Genomic DNA, 22,371 nt, shown 5'->3' with positions numbered 1-22,371 from the left:
TGTGGAACTAAAAGGTGATTGTTTGGAGCTTTAATGGGCATGCATTAAAATATTCGATTTTCGACTTGGGACTCCCTTTGCTCTTTAAATTTGGTGGGTTTCAGTTAGGTGACAGCATTTATTTTTCACAGCATAAAACACACAAAACTCCATGCATACACGTTCTTGGGAATTTATCTCTTTTGTTTTGTGGAGATTGAAATTAAGAATTTTTTGTCGGGTGTGAATTAAATGTAATGAGAAACTAGGAGCCAAATGCATGATTGCTAACACCTTTGGTATAAACAAATAGAAATTTAGTTAGTTAGGTTGGAGTTTGAGACTAATTAAGTTGCTTGTAGTCTTTCTCTAATATAAACAACACAGCATTGAAGACCATTTCGCTATTGGATTGAGAATCACGAGTCATTTGTGACACGCACCACTGCTATATCTCTACTTTTTCCTCTTTGAAAAGGAAAATGGAGATTTTTGTGTGTGTGTGTGTGTGGAGGGACTTGCTTAATAAATTCTGAAAACAACAACTGCATTCATTGGTCCATAAAGAAATTAGTGTCTCGTTTCCCATAATAATGGGGTTTAATAAATGCAGGTTCCTGGCGGTGGCTGTCCCATTGAAACGAGCTGTTTCTTTGTGGGAAGTTCTAGAGACAACCTTACTTGCATCCCAAACCAGTTCCTGGGGTTACACCAACCTAAGGTCTGTATCTTTTTGTAATTTTTTTATTTTTATTTTTAAAATTTTATTTATTTATTTATTTTCAAAATTTAGATCTACCTATTAATACTATTAAAATTATTTTATTAAATTCAAGTTTATTAAATATTAAATATTAAATATTAAATATTAATTATATTACTATTAAGTGAGTTTTATTATTATTTCAAAATGTCGCATTGATAAATTTAACAAATTGAATTTGGATTTTGAAATTTAAAATTTAAAAACCTAAATTTCTTCCAAATTTGTAAAGAGTACAAGAACCTATAACATATTTTAACTTAATCTAAATTTACACGTAAGATTAATCCTAACTTAAAAAAAAAGTCCTATTCATTTAGACGAATCAATTTTAAATTTCATAATATTTATGCTTTATTCAAGTTTACTATACACTTTTTCTCACTTAAGTATTTGAACTTTTATTCTATCTCATTACTTAAACTATTGCTTTATTATAGTATTTGGCCCCAAAAGTTAATGGTGTGAAAGGTGGTCCACTCAGCTAATGAGAACATGCCATGTGTTAAGCATTGATTGATAATGTGGTTGTTGACCAAACAAAAAAAATTATAAAATTTAATTTTTAAAGAAATCTTCAAAATTAATAAAATAAAGAATGAACTTACACAAGTGGTGGTTCATTAATTTGAGGACAATCATTTGTCCAATTTCATTTTAAATACGATTGATAATAATATAAAATGTAAAATGTTGCAAAAGTTGTTCAAAGTTACAAAAAATTATTATTGAAAATTATTTTTTAAAAAATACCCTTTTCAAATTAAAATAGTTCTAAAAAATGGATTTTTTTAAGTATGTTCATATTTGTTTTATGATCCAAGTTCATGATTATCCTCTCAACAATATCATTTCCAAGATTCAAACCCATGTCTCCTCTTGATATTTCTTTGTTTTTTTTCATGACGATAAAGAAGACATTTCCTCTTGATATCTTTTTTTAATTTCACATTTATTTTTCTTTTCATTTAATTATCCAAACAAACCTAATTATTTAATTGCCTTATTAAGGGTCTTAAAACCAACCATCTCCAATGATTTTTTTTCTTTTTCATTTTTTTTGGTTACAAAAGAGGGCTAAAGTCTTGATCAAACTAAAGTAATAGTGCTCAGAAAATCAACCCTTTTCATATTCGCCTTCAGCAGGTGAACGGTGCTATGAGGAGGTTGGTAAAAAGTAGAAGTTTTTCCTCCATCAGTAGACTCCTTGTAACACCCCTTTCCTGACCCTATCGTCGAGTCCGAGTTACGGGATGCTACATTTGTAACCAAAGCAACTACAACAAGCTTCAATACAATTCAATCATTTTAGCATGCTCATTAGTATAAAACACATTTTCAATATGATACAAAAACATTTTATGTTCTTATACGAGCTTATGAAAGGTCTTTTAATAATTCAAGGTCGATTAATGACTAAATTGTAAAGTTTTCAAAATTTGCAAGTTGACATTGTGACCTTTCACTAATTCAAGGTCGATTAATGACTAAATTGTAAAGTTTTCAAAATTTGCAAGTTGACATTGCGACATCATTAATCAATGAGTTATGTTATGACTTCAAACATCTCAACGTTGCAACGTCACTCGCTGTCGATCCATGTCACGACGTTGGGGACTTGTAGTCGCAACGTCACCACTGTTTTGGCAAGAATCACTTTGGCACACATTTAATACTTTCAATCAAACACATTTTTTTTTCTTACAAACACATGCCTATACCAATTTCATCTATGCATCAAATTATCCCAAACCATACCAAGCTGAGTTTATAACACATTTAGAATCCCTATCAATTGGCACCAAACACATGATCAAAACCTAACTCATTCAAGCCATTCACCAATCTTAATCTATCAAATTGCCATATTTCGAAGTTCAAACATATAAGGTCCATGTAAGCTTTAAAAATTGAGGATTCAAAAGGCATTGATATGATCACATTAGACTTATATTAGACCATATATAAACTTAGCAAACAACATAGTCTTGGCCATTAACATAACATAACATAAGCAATCATAATTAAGGATGACCATTACAAAACACAATGATCCTATATACATAACTCAACTTTAGGAACCAAAATAAACATATTTCTATCATTTCAATGATAGTGTGACATTCGTAAAGATTCGGCTTTGAGAGTTTTGCAAGTTGTGATGATCTACAAGTAGGAGAAACAACTAGAGTGAGCATTTAAATGCTTAATAAGTTCAAATGGAATTAAAACACTTACCTTGCTCATAGGTGAGCATGATATAACCAAAAGTTAGGCATACATTGTAATACCCCCTACCCGTTTCCGTCGCCGGAATAGGATACGAGGCATTACCAGATTTTACTGAATTAATTTTTCTGTTATTACGAGTTTAATTACTATTCATTTATCGAATCATGTCATGACGTCCCTTGGATGGGCCTCCGAAGCCCAAAACATACATCGGGACTAAACTGATATTAAATCGAAGCCATAAGAAATTTTTCGCAAAATTTCAAAGTTATACTTACTCTAGCCATACCAACAGCTAAGTTACAAACATTCATTTCTATGTAATATTGGTATTTAGTCTATACATGCCATTCTTTCAAAATAAGTCATTTTCAAATACCAAAAGATATGGGTTGATAGTGTGATAAAGCTCCGACTAATCTCCAACCTTCGAGCTCCCGGGCACTACAAAATAGGGAAAAAAGAGAACGGGGTAAGCACATTGTGCTTAGTAAGTTCATGCAACAAGAATTATACTTACCATATTATACACCTATCATTTAATAGCACAAGCACACATCCAATTCACATAAACATATACCTATCACATACAAACTCAACTTTTGCATTAGTTAAGTAAACATCATATAAATTCATTACAAAGACAAATGATTGATGAGCTTATCAATTCCATATTTTCCATTCCCTTTTTATTTTTCCATATTTATCCCGTTGAATTTCTCGAAATTTCGATGGATTTTCAGAGGTACACTTTAGTGTACAAATCCGGGTCCGTTAATTCATATTCATGTACTCACATTTCTATTTCAGATAGCACACTCCCGCGAACCTCATCCTTACAGCGGGATTACCAGTCCAGGCTAAATCCCCTGTAATATAAACTCATAGAGTATTGTCGGGATTACCACCCGAGCTAAATCCCTGCAATGACAATTACTCTAATGAGTTTGGATCTGAATTACCACCCAGGCTAAATTCAGACCTAATTCGGATTACCCGTCCGGCTAAATCCATTTTCCACATATTCTTCGGGAGGGCTATATCAGGATAGGATCACCCGTCCGGGCTAGATCCTTTTTACCATCAATTCCTTTTCAGAGATCCATCGAATTTTCCTTTCATTCAACTGAGATTTATTTTCCCTTTTCATCAAGAATATCAATACTTCATCAATTATCATACAATAAACATCTAAATCATATTCACATCAAGAAAAATATATTTCAAGCATTTAAGAATATAATTCAAGTTACACGAACTTACCTCGTCACTTGTTCGTAACCAAAAATCTACTAATCCCAAACTTTTTCTTTTCCTCGATCTTGCTTCCTATTTGAATTTTTCGGATCTAAATAAATAAATTTAATCATTAATCTAATACTTTTCATGTTCATATGTAACATTCTCTATAATTCCATTATTATTTATAGTGCATTCAAAGCTGTCTCACTGAGTCACAGTCACTAAATTATTTATATCTTGAGCTACAGAACTCCAAATTAAGATCCGATAATTTTTCCCGAAACTAGACTCACAAATATTCTTACCATAAAATTTTCAGAATTTTTGGTTTAGCCAATAAGTACATTTTATTCTTTAAAATTTCTCCTGTTTCACTGTTCAACAGTTTCGACCTCTCTTCACTAAAAATTAATTATCTCATTGTACAGAATTCGGATGATGTTTCCATTTGTTTCTTCTAAAAATATACTCATTAAGGATTATAACCATATAAATTATAACTCATAATCATTTTTTTTACAATTTTTAATGATTTTCCAAAGTCAGAACAGGGGAACCCGAATTCATTCTGACCTTGTCTCACAAAATCTATTATATCTCATGATTTACAATTCCATTGCTTACACCGTTTCTTTTATAAGAAACTAGACTAAATAAGATTTACTTTCATATTTTATTCATCCTTTAATTCGATCTATACAATTTTTGGTGATTTTTTAAAGTTAGACTACTGCTGCTGTCCAAAACTGTTTTAGTGCATAATGTTAATTACCATTCTTTCCCTAAGCTTTCAATAAATGATAATTCCATCCCTGCTCAATTAACCTCTCAATTGAGCTGATTTTTCTCAACCAACACTTTATTCTATCACTTTAAACTACTTTATAACCTTTGGAAATCAGAATTTTAGCACTAGACTTTAATTCGAAACTTTTTTACAATTAAGTCCTACAAATCAATTTCTATTGAAATTACCTAATAAAATCATCTTATAAACAAATTAAAGCTTCAATTTCATCCTATTTCATCATGAAATTCCAGCACATATTCATAGCAACTTTCAAATTCATTCATAAAATCAAAAACTAATAAATTTAGTAATAGGACCTAGTTGTAAAAGTCTTAGAAACACAAAAATTACAAGAAAAAGGCAATGATTAACTCACTTGGTGCAAAAATTATGAAAAAATAGCTTAAAGAAACCCTTAGGACGTTTTTTGGCTGATGAGAATGCAGAAAAATAAAGAGAATTCTAGATATTCCACTTTAGTCCTAACTTTTAAAGTAAATTTTGCAATATTCCAATTTTACCCTTAATTCTTCAATATTCCTGATTTTTCTCAGCGTATGCCGCCCAAAATATCTTCTTTTGGGCTTATTTGCAATTTATGTCCCTCCTCATTTAACAATTGAGCTATTTAATCCTTCTAGTAACTTTTACACCTTTTTCAATTTAGCCCTTTTCACTTAATTGACTACCCAAACATTAAAATTTTCTAACGAAATTTTAATACCATATTACTAACACTTCATAAATATTTATAAAAATATTTTTGACTCGATTTTACGAGATCGAGGTCTCGATACCTTGTTTTTACCCAATTTCTTCAGTAATTTCTTTTTCTAACTAACCACTAAATTGGTAAAATTCTTCTATCTATATTTTCATACGATTTTCCTATCATATCAATATTCATACAAAAATATTAAAATAAATTTCTCTTTAAATCAAATTTGTGGTTACAATACTACTATTCCGATAACCTTGAATTTGGGCCATTACATACATTTAGCTAGCAGATGACACTCTAGGTCACAACAAGGTATACACAAAAATCATGAGTATTAATATGCATTAAACATGATAAAAGTAACACAAACATTACCAATTTTCACCATTTCACATAGGTTTATCACCAATTTCTCTACTTTCATTAAGATCATTACCATTTCATATTACATTATCAATTTACAAGATCAAGCCATTTCAATTTGAATCACGAATCATAATAACACATTAAATTGGTTCATTTTTTTATATTTCAAGATCCATTTTCAACATTTTTCCCAATGGAACCCTAGAAAAATAGACTCGGATACACGAGTGAACTACACCACGTCAGATAGCTTGTAAGAGCTTAACTATACCACACCAAGGCACCAAAATCCAAAGCCCGTAGGAATCAAATGTATAAACATTTTCAATTAATTCCCTCTACCACATCAAAGTCTCTGTAGGGACAAATAATGCTCGATGATCCATAACAAATGCAAGTCTCGATATATCCTGTCATAATCTCCGTATCATCACATATCCCGTACAAGCGTGCAAATGACCTTATTGACATGCCAATCATATCCTAACCTTTTACTAAGTTCACATGGGCATCAATTATACATATTTGCATTATCATACCCTGTAATCATTCATGCTCACATGTTCATACCCTATAATTTTCCATATTTACATATCATACCATGTACCATGTCATATCAATCATCAATCTTAATTCATTTTTATTCAATTCAATTCCATTTCATTTTCTAGCCATGTATGCCAACTTAATCAACATTTAAAGTTATGTTCGAACATAGTTATAATGGAATAAACACAAGCATACATATAACCTAAAGAAGAGTAGTAAGTTCGATATGAACTTACCTTTTCAAAACACAATACAGGTGGATTTGTCAGGGACTAATCCACAATTTATGTGTAGCAACTCGGTTTTAGCCAAATCGAAATAGTGGTTTTGAGACCACAAATCCGAGTCAAAAAATATTTTAATATTATTTTCTATGCTTATTGTATGTGAATTGACATGTGTAAAATTTTCGTGATTTAATATATCCGTTTGTATGCTTAATTTGCAAAAAAGGGCTAAACCCATAAAAAGTAGAAGTGACATTCTCATTGTAAATATGTTAATTTGTTATGATTTGATTTATGGGAAGTCCTTAAAAGGTTAATATGCCATTATAAGGCTAGTGGACATTTATGTCCATGATTCAAGTGTTTTATATTAATATTTCATTAAGGTTAAATTAGTAATTCTTTAAATCAAAATAAATAAAGTGAATAAGGCCAAAATGTTGATCATTTTCAAGTGTTCTTCCACCAAAATTAGAAAGAAAATAAGGGTTTTAAATCTTTCTTCTATTCGGCCTTATCCAAGCTTAATCAAGGTATGTTTTTGTTTCGGTTTTTGACAATTAAAACATTTTTGTGATCGTTGCAATGTGTTTTCTTAAGCCCATGCCTCAATTTCAGAATTTGATAATGATTTTGAGTTGTGCCATTGATGATTTTGTGAGTTTAATGATGTTAATTGATGAATTATGAAAGCTTGGTATGAGATTAATATGTTTTGTGTTTGGATTTTTGATGAATTTGAGTATTTTGGGCTAAAATGTGAAAATGAGAAATAGAGGGGTTAAAATGTGAAATAAAGGAAATATATGGGCATATATGAAGTGTATAAACATTCGACCTAGCATGTGTAAAATGAAATTATGTGTATTTTGTAATTTTGTGAATTAGGGACTTAAATGTCAAAATGTGAAAATATAAAGGATACTTTGTAAAATGCCTTAAATATGATTATGTGGATTAAATTGAATGGTGAATAAAAGAGTTAAATTTGTATTAATTTAGATCAAGAAAAGAGGAAAACGAAATTGGATCGGGGAAAATCAAAAGTTGTCGAATAGTCGTTCTGGTCCATTCGTCTCCGTACGAGGTAAGTTCATAAGTAAATAAATGTTGTTAAATTCGAATGTATATGTATTATATGTGCCAAAATTGAATTATAATAAATTTATGTGTATATGCCAAATTGAATTAAGCATTGGAGAACTAGTTACGAGTTTGAATCGATCGAATTATGACGTCCGAAAGCCCAGTACGAACCATAGGAATAGTTAGGATACATATGTCATGACATAGGATTCCGATATGTGATTTCTTGTAAGACCATGTTTGGGACGTTGGCATCAATTTGAGATTTAAGTGTAAGACCATGTCTGGGACATTGGCATCATATATGATTTTGTGTAAGACCCTGTCTGCAACAGTGGCATCGACATTTGATTACATGTAAGACCTCGTCTGGGACATTGGTAGTGTACGAGCTTTTCGAGCTATTCGAGTATCCTTATTGATTTCGAATGGTTTAACGGGCAATGTTGAGTTAAGATCGAATGTGAAATTGAACTAAATGGTTCAGGTACGTTCGAAGTTAAATGTCCATGAAAATAAGGTAAGTATAGTACTTGAGATGATGATATGAATTATACATGTCAAAGGTCTGACCATTATGTACATGAGATTGTTCATATTCGACCATGTTGAAATAATCATGCTAATGTTCATTTGATAATTTATTTGCTTATGACTTACTAAGCTTTCCAAGCTTACTTTGTGTGTTTGTCTGTTGTTTTATAGATTTTGAAAGCTAGCTACGAGCTTGGGGATCGTCTAGGATCATCGTCACACTATCGAATATTACTCGGTACTTTTGAAGTTTGAAACTATAAACATATGGCATGTATAGGCTGGTTTTTATATGTTTGGCTTTGAAATTTGTATATAGATAGCTATGTGAACATGGCTTGATTATAATGTTAAAGCTTGTGTGTATGTGGCTATGACTTAAACTTATTTTGGAAGTATGTTTCTTGGTATATAAGTTTGTGATGTTGGTTATATGATTTGGCAATGAGAAATGGTAAGTATGATGTATAATCAGCTTAATAATTAGCTTATTTTGGAAGTATGGAATGTGGAATAATTTGGGTGGTGGATGATTGTTTAATTTGGCTTAGTAATGAGGTAATATGATGAATATGTATTTGAATGTATATTGGCTATATAGGTTTGGTTGCTAAATGACAAGTAATGAATATGTTTCATGATTTTTTTGGTTGATTGTTTTGGTACGGATCCAAATGGTAAATGATGGTTATGATTTAGGTATGTTTTGGTTAGCTTTTAATGGATAGTTAAAAGTGTCAAGTTGATGTTAATATTAATATAGGTACGCGTACATGTGTGGTTGTAAATTCGGTAACGATATTTGGTTCATTTTGATAAGCATATGATCTTGATAATGGTGTGACTGAATCAATGATTAGTTAATAGGATGAAATATGAAGTTAGGGTTACTAATATATATATATATATATGCGAATTAGGTGTACATTGGAATGTTATTTTTGTTCAAATGTTAAATGTGGCTTTTGTTTTTAGGGTGAAATGCGCACTATATATATATGCATCAAAAGTATGTTTGGCCCTATTGTAATATTACTAAAGTCGCATATGTGATTGCATAATAATTAATGTAATATGGTTCGAATGGTTTTATTATGTGCTTGTGCGAAGTTATGAAATGATATGTTTGATATTCAACTAATGAAATAGATATAGTGACATATATTCGATGTATGAAATGTAATGATATATGCTAGGATATGTTTTAAGTATACAAATGCCATTAATATTAGAGTCATGTGGTTCGAACATTTATATGTATTAAGTACATGTAACTTGGCTTTGTTGCACATTAGATAATTCGAATATGTGGTTATATAGATGATATGAATATGTTTTAATTATGCAATGTTATGATTGTTCTGATTTCAAGACTCGATATTTGATTAAGTTACGAGCATTGATGTGATTGAATTTCGAGTTGTGAAATGTAATGATTATCTGTATGAACTGTAATATGACTGGTAATACCTCGTAACCCTAATCCGGTGACGGATACGGGTTAGGGGTGTTACATTATGCTTTTCCTTTATTTACTCCACTTTGGTCTAATTCTTGATCTATACAAATATTTTATATACCAAATCAATACCACACATTATCACACAATTTCATGAGATGAATGATCCTAAATAAACTCAAAGACTTAAGCTTGTTATTATTTACGAATGCTTGGCTTCTCTCGAAGACTTAAGCTTGACCTTTTAGTCTCCATGCATATTTCTATGTCAAGTCTAACTTCAAGATTACCTTTCTAGGTATCGTCTAAGAAATTACACTTATTAAATAATTAAGTTTTTCTAGCATATGTCTATGTTCAATCAACTTAGTATTTTAATAAGTAGAAATCATATTATGTGAAGTAATGGTAATATTTCTATACCGAAATAGTTTAATCACATTAATCTTAGGGTTATGCAAGGTAATAAAGTTCTTTTGATATTATTACTAATTTGACCTAATTTCATCATAAAATGGTCAAACATGCACCATTCAGATCTTGTGTCAATTAATTACAATTTGGTTCGATTTAATAATTAATTCAATTGCATCCCAATATTTATAATGCACGAATAACATGTTCATGATTTTATTTGAATGAATAAGCAACCAAGGCACATAACATCATTAATAAAATTCTAATAATCTAAGCTAAAAAAATGCAATCAATCTAACATAAACAAAATTAAGCCATTTTAATGAAATAAAAAGCAGAAATATATTTAGCAATCATGTTCATAAGTTTAGAACAAAATCAAAAGAATTAAGAAAAAGGAACTAGGAGACAAATGCGATGTTTCTCCGCTGCACAACTTTTATTTGCTTTTCCTCATTCTTTTTGCTTTGTTCCTTCACACAAATGCCTTATAAATGCTGAATTTTTGCTACTCACAAGAACTTCTAAATACTCCTTACAACTCTTGAGTTTTCTATTTTTAGAATTATAATCCCCCTCATTTCTCTCACAAATGGTCGACCCCTTGTGTTAAGGAAGGAAGGTGAATGACTTTGCTAAATTTAGCTACTTCTTACTTGATTCATGGGAAGGCACCTTAAAATAGGGATGGGAGTTGAACGATCATGGGAAATTTGTTGTGACTGATCTGTGATATTTTACCAAGTCTTGGGAGGCAAAGTTAAATACTTTTATGGACGGTTGGACTTCCCTTGGTTGAATTAGGCTTTTTCCTCCCTTAGTGGATGATTTGGGCTTCATATTTGGTAGCAAGCTTGTCCATTTTTGTGAACCATTTGGGAGCTGGATCAAATTGAATTTAAAGGTCCAATAAAAGAATTTAGGATGTCTCATGTTGTTTAGCCATCAACCCACGTTTGCATGGCCTCTACTGCAGGAATGTTACATCATCAAGCATCGAATAGGTGAGCTTCAAGATTAACTTTTCTTCTATTGCACCAAACTGCGCCAAACTGGAAAAAAAATATGTAAAATTAGCATGGAAATAAATAACATTACAAATTTATCTTTAATTTTGTTCTACTTTACAAATTTTTAATGAAAAAATACAAAATTTGCTATCAAAATACTCAGAATTTGCATGAATTAATAGTCAGAAGGTGTTGTAAATGTCTATATAATTTTGAGTTATCATACCCCCAAACTTAATTCATTGCTCATCCCAAGTGGTGATATATGCTAACTTACATTAGAAACCAAAGAGCCACTTTTGCAAAAATCCCTTCAAACGAAATCAATCATTCCTATAGTTATGTGTTTAGCAAAATTATGCTGAAGAATAAAAAATTTCTAAACATGCAACTTGAGTGCCTATATCACTCAATTATTTTCAAAGATTAATATACTAACAAAACTATGTACTAAATACCATCCCTTAACAAATATGTGCTTAGTACTTCCCAAACAAAATTTATTTCCCTTGGTTGAACTCAGTAGTAATCCTAAAGTTTAATCAATAGGTCTTTAATATGGTTGTAATATGACTTGGGTCAAGGTAGGAAAATGATAGATCATTTTTAGACTAAAATCTTAGACTCAGTGTACCTCAAACCTTCCAAATACAATTATCCCCAAGAACACCAACTCTTTTGAGTTTGAGTACACATGTTCTCTGTACATATTTTTTTTTCAATAACTAGATTTTTTAAGCAATCACTAATGCTTTTTTAAGCATACAACTCAATATTTTGAGAAATCAAACACTTCTCTCTAACTCCCCAAATTTAATCACAAAAACATTCTAGTTGGACTGAGTCTAAGATTTGGGACAGATAGAGATAAATTTTAAGGAAGGATGACTTATTAATATAAGGTTCAGAAAAAAAACATCAGGCTATATAGCTTAAAGTAGGGTTTCAATAGATAATTATTACTAGGGTTGGCTTGAAAGGCTCAAATGGTCCAAACAAAAATTGCCTAAATCATTTTCAAATTACCATGCCTCTTAGTATTTCGCCTTAAGGAAATTACTAAGTCAATTCTAAAGACTTAAACTTTCATGATTGCTTAGTTTTTCTAAGGAATTAAAAATTTTCATGGTATGGTTTATACACAATTACTCAGTTCAACATTTTTTATCATAACTAAGCTAGCATAAAAATAATTGAAATAATAAAATTTTATACATAAAATAATATTTTACTATAACATAACTTGATGGAAAAAAATTAATTTTCGTCATAAGCCAAAAATTTTATTTCTGGTCCCCCCACAAAAGAGAAACAATGTCCTCATTGTTTAAAAGCAAATATCAAAAAGGGTAAAAATAAAGAAGTGAATGAGAACTGTGCACTAGGTAGATTCCTAGGAAAGGAATGTGAGTTTTATTTGACTGCTAAACCGATGGATATGAATAGAAGATAGTTGTCCAACTGGACCTCAAATATAAACCCCAACAAATTCAATTAAAGGCTCTAATCAACTATCAAAGAAATAATTTTTGGCAAATTGAAGGATTAAGAATGGATTCCCACAAATCCTTGAAGAAAATCAAGAGGAAAAAATCGTTTCTAAAAATCACGAGAAAAGAATCCTGCATGAAAGAAATTAACTTTTAGAGTTGAAAATTTTATTAATGAATGAATCAATTTTATCAATGCTTTTAATAAACAATGAAAAGACCAATATATAGGCTAGATAATTACATCTAAATAAAACTCTCAAGTATAATGAAACTGTAATTAATCTAAACAATGAGTAGTTTTAGTAAAACTAAACTTTCTTATTAACTAAGAAACATAAAACTCTTAAACAACTTTAAATACTTAAAAATATCCTAAAATTCAGAATAAAGAAATAATAAAATAATAAAACTTAATAAATGCAATATTGTACTCATATATAATAAAATTTAAGCCTAAAAATCGAACACAATATGATTTCAACTTGCATTAAAGTCCGAAACTCGTAATTTCTTGTAATAATTCTATCCAAAAATTCTACTCACACAGTATTCAGTAAAATGATCATAACTTGACCTCCTGGACTTGAAATCGATTGATTCAAAGTGCGTTTCAAATCTAAGAGGTAACTCTTCAAATGCTATGCAGATATCTCAGTCCAGAAATATCTGGATCCCATCCAAAAATTCATCGCAAGTCGACTGATATTCCAAACTTGAAAAGTGATAGCTTGGTTGAATTGACTTCTGTTAAGTATGACTCCTATTTTCAGTCAATTTTGAAAAATAATTTTTTAGTTAAACTCTGTTTATTTATTTCAGTCAAACACTGATTAGTTTAGATTATTTTATTATTATTTGACATATGAATTTAGCCTATAAATAGGCTCTTTTACAACCTTAGAAAAGACACCCATTAGATATTAGAACTCATAACACATTTAGAGAATTTTGTGTTTAAGTTTTGAGGGTTCTTTGTTTTCGGGTTTTTAGGGTTTAGTTTTATCTCCATCTTTTGTACTCTTCGTTCTTTTGCCATTATAGTAAAATTATCTTTGCCCGTGGTTTTTTATCCTCTTTGGAGGGGTTTTTCCACGTTAAATTTGTGTGTTCAATTTCTCAATTTATTCCGCTATTTTTGTTATTTGTTGCTTAATCGGTTCGATCCCTAACAAGTGGTATCAGAGCTAGTTCAAATATCAGCCCATTCAGATATGACAACAATAAGGTTTGAAATTGAGAAGTTCGATGGTGAGACAAATTTCAATCTGTGGCAAGTTCGGATGATGGCAATTCTAGTTCAATCCGGTTTGAAAAAGGTTAGAAACTCTTTATGCGACTAAGTCTCTGGCTAACTGTTTAGTGTTGAAACAACGTCTATTTACGTTTCGCATGAACGAATGTGGGCTTATTAGAGATCACATCAGTCAATTCATTACTCTTTTAAATGATTTAAAGAACGTTGAGGTTCATACTGATGATGAAGATCAAGCTATGCTATTATTTTTCTCTTTACCCCCTTCATACAAGTCTTTTAGGGAGACCCTGATTTATGGCGGAGATAAACTCTCGTTCGAAGATGTGAAGGGTCATTTGTTGAGTAGAGACAAACTCGACAATGAGCTTCATTTGGATAGCAAGGCAGATAGGCAAGCTTTCATTTTGATAGCATCAAAGAAACGAGACAAAAGGTGTCGCTATTGTAAAAATTTAGGTCACGTCAAAGCAGATTGTTATAAACTGCAAAATAAAAGAGCTACTGAGAGTAACGAGGAAGATGTAGCTGGTGCTAATTTGATCGATGAAAGCGATGGTGGTTTCTTGTTAGTGTCAACGAGCGATAACTCCAAGCTCACGTTCGAGTGGATCCTAGATTCGGGATGTTCTTTCCACATGTGTCCCAATAGAGAATGGTTCTCTACATACAGTTCAGTTGAAGGTGGAGTTGTTTAATGGGAAACGATTCATATAGTAAGGTAATTGGTATTGGTACTGTTAAAATTAGGATACACAATAGGACGATTAGGACACTCTCAGATGTCAGGTATGTACCTGATTTACGAAAAAATCTCATCTTCTTGAGTATTTTAGACTTGAAAGGATGCAAAATCAACATCGAGTCACGCGACATTAGAGTATCTCATGAAGCTCTCATTTTGTTAAAAGGTAAAAGAAATGACAGTCTTTATATTATGGAAGGTTCTACAGTGACCGATGAAATCGGACGTCCCTCGTCCGTTACAGAGTAGAAGTCAACTCGTTTGGAGCGAAGGCAACTTGGTCATAGGAGGGAAAAATGTATGACCGTTTTGTTGAAGAGAGGTTCTCTTTTGGATGCAGGTTTTGAAAAGTTAGGGCACTGTGTTCGTGAAAATCAGACCCGGGTTAGTTTTGATTTGGCGGTGTACAAGTTGAAGGCTAGAAGTCTTCCAGTTTCTAAGCACAGATTCGACCTAGTTAATTCCCTGCATAGTTCAAGATAGGCTCGTGGCGAGCTTTGGCAAAGATGGCGTTGTAGAAATATGAGTCAAGGTGGAGATTTGTTAAGTATGACTCATACTTTCAGTCAAATTTGAAAAATAATCTTTTAGTTAAACCCTGTTTATTTATTTCAGTCAAACACTGATTAGTTTAGATTATTTTATTATTATTTGACATATGAATTTAACCTATAAATAGGCTCTTTTACAACCTTAGAAAAGGCACCCATTAGATATTAGAACTCATAACACATTTAGAGAATTTTGTGTTTACGTTTTGAGGGTTCTTTGTTTTCGGGTTTTTTAGGGTTTAGTTTTATCTCCATCTTTTGTACTCTTCGTTCTTTTGCCATTATAGTAAACTTATCTTTACCCGTGGTTTTTTTATCCTCTTTGGAGGGGTTTTTCCACGTTAAATTTGTGTGTTCAATTTCTCAATTTATTCCGCTATTTTTGTTACTTGTTGCTTAATCGGGTCGATCCCTAACAACTTCAATAGATTTTACCCATCTATGCATGTATCATTTGGGGTAGACCAAACTCAATAATGATGAGTCAATTAAAGAAATGGCGGGGAGAGCTAGTTCGGGTGGATTTTTGCGTGATCATAACAAGAGATGGTTGCTCGGTTATGGCAAATTTGTTGGTAATTGTTCTATCTTTATTGCTGAAGATTGGGTAATGTTAGATGGCTTGAAGTTAGCATGGGATTCTAGTCATACAAAACTGTAGGTGGAATGCGAAAATATGGAGCTTGTTAACATGTTAGAACATTAGTATGATAATGATAGATTGCCAACAATTGTGAAAGAGATTAGACTGTCTATTACTTCATCGTGTGACTAAATTGGTGACTTTCCCCGCACCTTCGATCGTGGCTCTTTATCTACTTGAAAAGGATGCAGTTGCCTATTTGGAGTTTGTTTCTTGAGATTATTTGATCTCTTTTTAATAGGAAAAAAATATAAAGGTGATTTTAAATAAATTATATTTTTATTAAGATGGCTTAAAGCCCCTTTTCTTCAATCTATACTCATACTTTGCATTTTGTGATGACATGAAATTTAAATTATGTTAGCTTTAGTTTTTCAAATGTTTTTATATTAAAAAGTTAAATTATAAAATTTCATTTAGTCAAATCGGCAATAATTTATATAAGCTTATAAAATTATTTTTAAAGTTATTATAAACTTAGATTTAAAAAATACTGATTCAGAACCAATTTTACCTATTGGGATACTTCTGTCGATACAAGTGCATATTTTTTTAGATAGAAGTAAGTCAAAGAGCATCCCAAAATTTCATTCAAACTTCTACCGGTACTTGGAGGCTCTTCTATCGAAACTTTAGCACTTGTAGCGGTAGACTTGTAGTAATACTTCGGAACCCTTCTACTGATACAAGTAAGCCAGTGAGCATTTTTAGCTTCCTTGCACCTTCTACCTATCGAAACCAACTTTTATTTTGAAAAAACAAAAATTAGTTGTCGATGAAAATTGGAGTCTCCACCAATCTTTTATTGAGGTGTGATTGGATCACTTAAAAGAATAGCTTTGTTCTACGAGTTTTACAAAAATGGATCCGGGAGTCGATTACATACGAGGAAGGGTTAGCACCCTCGTAACGCCCAAAATTGGTACCTAGTTAATTAATTAGTGTCTTAATGTCGAAATTTAAAAATATGGTCCTTAATAAAAACTTAAAAAAAAAGTTACTTATTAAGACTCTTATCATTTCGGAGAAAGAAAATGTCACACCCAATGCGTTAGGGCACAACATTCTAATTCCTCAAAAATGAATTAGTCCAAAATACTCGTGTCATAAAAATTCAAAAGAATATTCATTTGTTTAAGATTTAAGAAATCGCAGCCCAATACGTTAGGGCACAATCTCTCAAAATCCTAAACTTGGAACATTTCCTTTGTTATTATTTTTTAAAAAATCTTTGTCTCGAGAAATCAATACGTCACATCCAATATGTTAGGTACAACATACTAAATTCCCGACAACAAGCTTTTCATCTTTTTTTATTAATGAGCAATTCTCGATTGTTAGATTTATCGAAGAAAATCAGAACCCAATACGTTAGGGCTCAATTTCCTTGAAAATCCTAAATACGAGTATTATCTCAATTTTGAAAATTTTAAAATCGAGTAAAAATGATATAATGCTACATTTAGTGTAAAATACAATAATAAATACAACAATAGCATAGAAATAAACGAAATTAATGTACATAAAAACAACAACGACATGTAAAGTGTCAAATGCACAAAATATAAATGTAAACATAAATCAATAAAGAAAATAAACAAAAATATAGAATAAAAGGTACAAAATATACATACATTTGAAATTATGAAGAAATAAAAGACATAAAGGTAATTTATACATAAAGCTTTTGGGTTATAAAATTCATACATATAAAATACATAATGTATTTATGAAAATAAAGAAAAATATATGCATATAAATTAAGATATGTGTTTTAAAAATATATATATACTGGATTTAAGCGTTTTGAAAATAAATAAAAAACATAGATATACTCAGTATATATAAAATATCCAATATATATATATATAAATATATTTACATGTACATATATATGAAAAAAATTTATACATATATAAATTATAAAAAAATAAAGAAAAATTATCATGGAAATTAACTAATTTAAAAATATATATAAAAAAGGACTAAATTGAACTGAAGATGAAAAATCTGGGGCAAATTCGCAAATAAATAAAGTCCAAAGGACCATATTGAATGCGCAAATAATGTAGAGGGGCTAGAAAGGAAATTATCCCTTCTCCTCTAAAACGGCGCCGTTCAAATTGGACCAAATAGTAATTTAAAATAAATTAAAAGGGTGAATTAAAAAATAAAAAAACTTAATTGTAAAAACATTAAAAGGCGGAGGGGATAAAAACGTAATTTACCCCTCTGCTAAAAAACATGTGGATCCTAGGTCGGGTCGGCTCGGATTCGGGTCGGCCTCCCAAAACAACGTCGTTTTAGCGCCTGGGGAGGTTTAGTGAAACGATGCCGTTTCGATAGGCTATTTAAGCCAAAAATACTTTAAAAAAATTTCATTTTTCATTCTTTTTGAAAAAAACAAAAAAACTCTCCTTTCCATTTCGTCCTACCGGAGGTCCGGTCATCGGCGATCCTCACCACCGGTCTTGACCAAGACCGCCATATCACGGTGGTGAAAAAGGAAAACCCTACTCGCCCTTTTTGATCCCTCTGAATCCGAATCTGGGCTTAAAACCTTCCAAAAGTGAACCAAAACACCCCAAAAATTCAAAAAATCCTTCGGCTTCCGATCGTCTATCTTTGGAGACAAACCTCGGCCGCCTCAACGGCGTTTCAGAAGTGAGCGAAGATAAGTTCTTTATTTTATTTTTTTTTTACTGTATTTTAGCTAAGTAAAAAAAATAAAAAAAATAAAAGAAAATATAGAATAGGATGATGCTAAAATATCAACCTTTCGATTTCTTGATAGATCTTTGTATTCTTGATATTCTGTTTGCTGTGAAAATAATAGCTTTTTTGTATTGATTTTCGAATTCGGAATCACGATTACAGTGTACCAATGGCTATCTTATAGCCATAATGAGAAAAATATAAAGAAATCAAAACTGCTCATATTGATTTGGTTTTACAAATATTTGATTTTGTTTCCTTTCTTGCGTTTGTTCCTTGCAGGTGAAGATTTGGCTCTTGGCTGCGGCGCGGACGGGCTACAACGCTGATGAACTCCATAGAAACCCTAGGGTTTCTTCCTTTGTTTTGGGCCACTGTATTTGGGTCATTATTGGGCCATGTATTTTTAGGCCGACTATTAATTGGACCATATAGGCCTATTTGTTATTCGAGCCTTTTAGACCCGGGCAAAATCGGGCATTTACAGCTGCCCCTCTTTGCTCGTTGTTGTGTAACAGGGAAGGAGCAAAGACCTTAAAATTGCCCAATTTTGCTCGGTCGTGCTGGGCCTTGGTACTCTTCTTCTTCAAGTAGCCTCATTCCTTCCTACTGCATCTTTAGATGGATAGGAGCTAGTGCTTCAATCTACTCCACCGTAACTTCAGAGAGATAAGACTTATAACTTCAACTTGATGTGCTGCAACTTGATGCGATCTGCTCTACTGTGATTTCAGAAAGATAAGACTTGTTTTCTTGGGTCTGCTCCACTGCAACTCCAGGGAGATAAGACTAGATGAGATATGCTCTCTGCAACTTCAGAGAGATAAAATTTATTTTTAATCCACTCTACTGCAACTTAAGGGAGATAGGATTATAGGCTTAAATCTGCTCCACTGCAACTTCAGGGAGATAAGATTCACCATTTTGGGTCTGCCCCACTGCAACTTCAGGGGGATAAGACCTGCTTATCCAGTCTGCTCCACTGTAACTTTAGGGAGATAAGACTAGATGAGATCTGCTCTCTGCAACTTCAGAGAGATAAGATCTGTGATTTTAATCCACTCCACTGCAACTTCAGGGAGATAAGATTCGCCATTTTGGGTCTGCCCTACTGCAACTTCAAGGGGATAAGATTCGCCATCTTCAATCTGCTCCACTGCAACTTTAGGAGGATAAGACTTGTATCTTCGATCTACTTCGCCACCAGTATGGGAAGACAAGATCTGCTATCTTTGATTTACTTCATGCCAATACATGAAGACAAGATCTGTCATCTTCGATCTACTTCACGCCAATACATGAAGACAAGATCTGCTACCTCTGATCTACTTCATGCCGATACATGAAGAGAAGATCTACTTTTTTCGATCTACTCCGCCACCAGTATGAGAAGACAAGATCTGCTACCTTTGATCTACTTCATGCCGATACATGAAGACAAGATCTGCTTTCTTCGACCTATTCCGCCACCAGTATGGGAAGACAAGATCTGCATCTTCGATCCACTTCCTACCAATATAGGAAGACAGGATCTGCTATCTTCGATCTACTTCATGCTAATACATGAAGACAAGATCTGCTTTCTTCGATCTACTTCGCCACCAGTATGGGAAGACAAGATTTGCTATCTTCGATCTACTTCACGCCAATACATGAAGACAAGATCTACTATCTTCGATCTACTTCATGCCAATACATGAAGACAAGATCTGCTTTCTTCGATCTTCTTCACGCCAATACATGAAGACAAGATTACTTTCTTAGATCTACTTCGCCACCAGTATGGGAAGACGAGATCTACTATCTTCGATCTACTTCACGCCAATACATGAAGACAATATCTGCTGCTTTTTAACCTGCTCCACTATTGCTTAGGGAGATAAGGCTTTATGATTTCACCGATCTATTTTTTGTGAAACATGAACTGTATGATGAACCCAATTATGCCTAAGATGAGGATGGCATGATCAAAAATGCATCAAACGATCTTAACCAGACATGTATGAATGGTGTTTGCATGAATGCATAAATTTTTTTCGAAAATGATCCCACCTAGGTTGTCATTGCTCAAAGTTTATTAAGGCTTTAACACTGACGTGCTACAACGTTTTCTTACTTAGTTGGCGTTTTCAAGAAAACACATAGTCAGATTGCCCCCACTGTAAACCTCAAAGTTCAATCCACTGGGGCACAAAATTTGAACCATCATTCTCCCACTGTAACCCAAGGGTAGAAATATATGGCTTTTCCTCAATCCTCTCCTATAACATTTCAAGGATCTAAATCTTTTTGGTCTTTTACACTATTCCCAGGGTGTCGTACCAAAGCCTCATACGCAAATGAAGACTCTTTTCTCCGAGGTAACCTCTTCCATTGCCTGGTGATCATTACTTGCTTGTTCATTTAAGCTTTATCACCAAACTGACATGTTGTTCAATCAACAAAATCTAAAGAGAAACTCTTAATTTAGACTCTTCCTTCTTAGATTTCCAGCCTTTAAACTTGGTGCGTTCTAAACAATAGTCCTATTTCAGGTTCCTGTATTATTTAGAAACTTCTAGAGTAATATGCAGAACTTCCTTTGTGAAAATTTATTAGTCCATTAATCATTATTCTAATGCAACATGCTCGCACCAAGATAATACTGACCCAGAAATGAATTATCAAATATAAATAAAAGAAAAGGAATTTATTGAGAGCAAGTGTCTTGAAAAGAAAAAGATATTCAAGAACAATGAAGAATAAAGTATTACAAGAACAAACAAATTCTGTATAAGTAATATGAAGACTAGGTGCCTTGGATATCACAGCTTGAACTTCTCTGTGCAAACTAAGAATCATTTTGAATTTAACATGTGTTTAGGAGATCCACAGTACTTTTTCGATGCCCCAAGATGTCGTATATCCTTTCCCTATTGATTTAGGTATAGCAAGATCACCACATGCCCCAATCTGATCAATGTTTGAGCTGCCCTTTTCGGGTTTTCAACTCAAATCCCCTTTGGTCTCAAGGCGCCCTTTGCGGGTTTTCACCTTGGCCTCTCCATTTTTTTTGATTTAAAGCGCCTTTTGTGGGTTTTCACTTTGATTCCTTCTTTTCCTTCAAGTGAAATATTTCTTGACTGAATCTGAATTTACAAGATTCAGTAAGTTTTTACCATCTATTTCACCCAAAATCAAAGCACCTCTAGAAAAAGCCTTTTTTACAACATAAGGTCCTTCCCAGTTTGACATTCATTTCTCTCTAAAATCCTTTTGTAAAGGGAGGATATTTTTCAACACCAAATCCCCCTAATGAAATTCTCTGGGACGAACCTTCTTATTATAAGCTGGCATCATTCGCCTCTGATACATTTGACCATGACGAATAGCTTTTAGTCTTTTCTCTTCTATCAGGTTCAACTGATCATACCGAGATTGGATCCATTCGACCTCATCCAATTTTAATTCAGCCAAAACCCAGAGAGACGGAATTATACTTCGATGAGTAAAACTGCTTCCATCCCATAAACTAAAGAAAAATGTGTTGCTCCAGTAGAAGTCCTGATAGATGTTCGGTAAGCAAGAAGAGCGAATAATAACTTCTCATGCCAATCC

Source organism: Gossypium raimondii, chromosome 13 (genome assembly GCF_025698545.1).
Source record: "Gossypium raimondii isolate GPD5lz chromosome 13, ASM2569854v1, whole genome shotgun sequence".
Lineage (NCBI taxonomy): Eukaryota > Viridiplantae > Streptophyta > Magnoliopsida > Malvales > Malvaceae > Gossypium > Gossypium raimondii.
Note: the sequence above shows the minus strand (reverse complement) of the source record.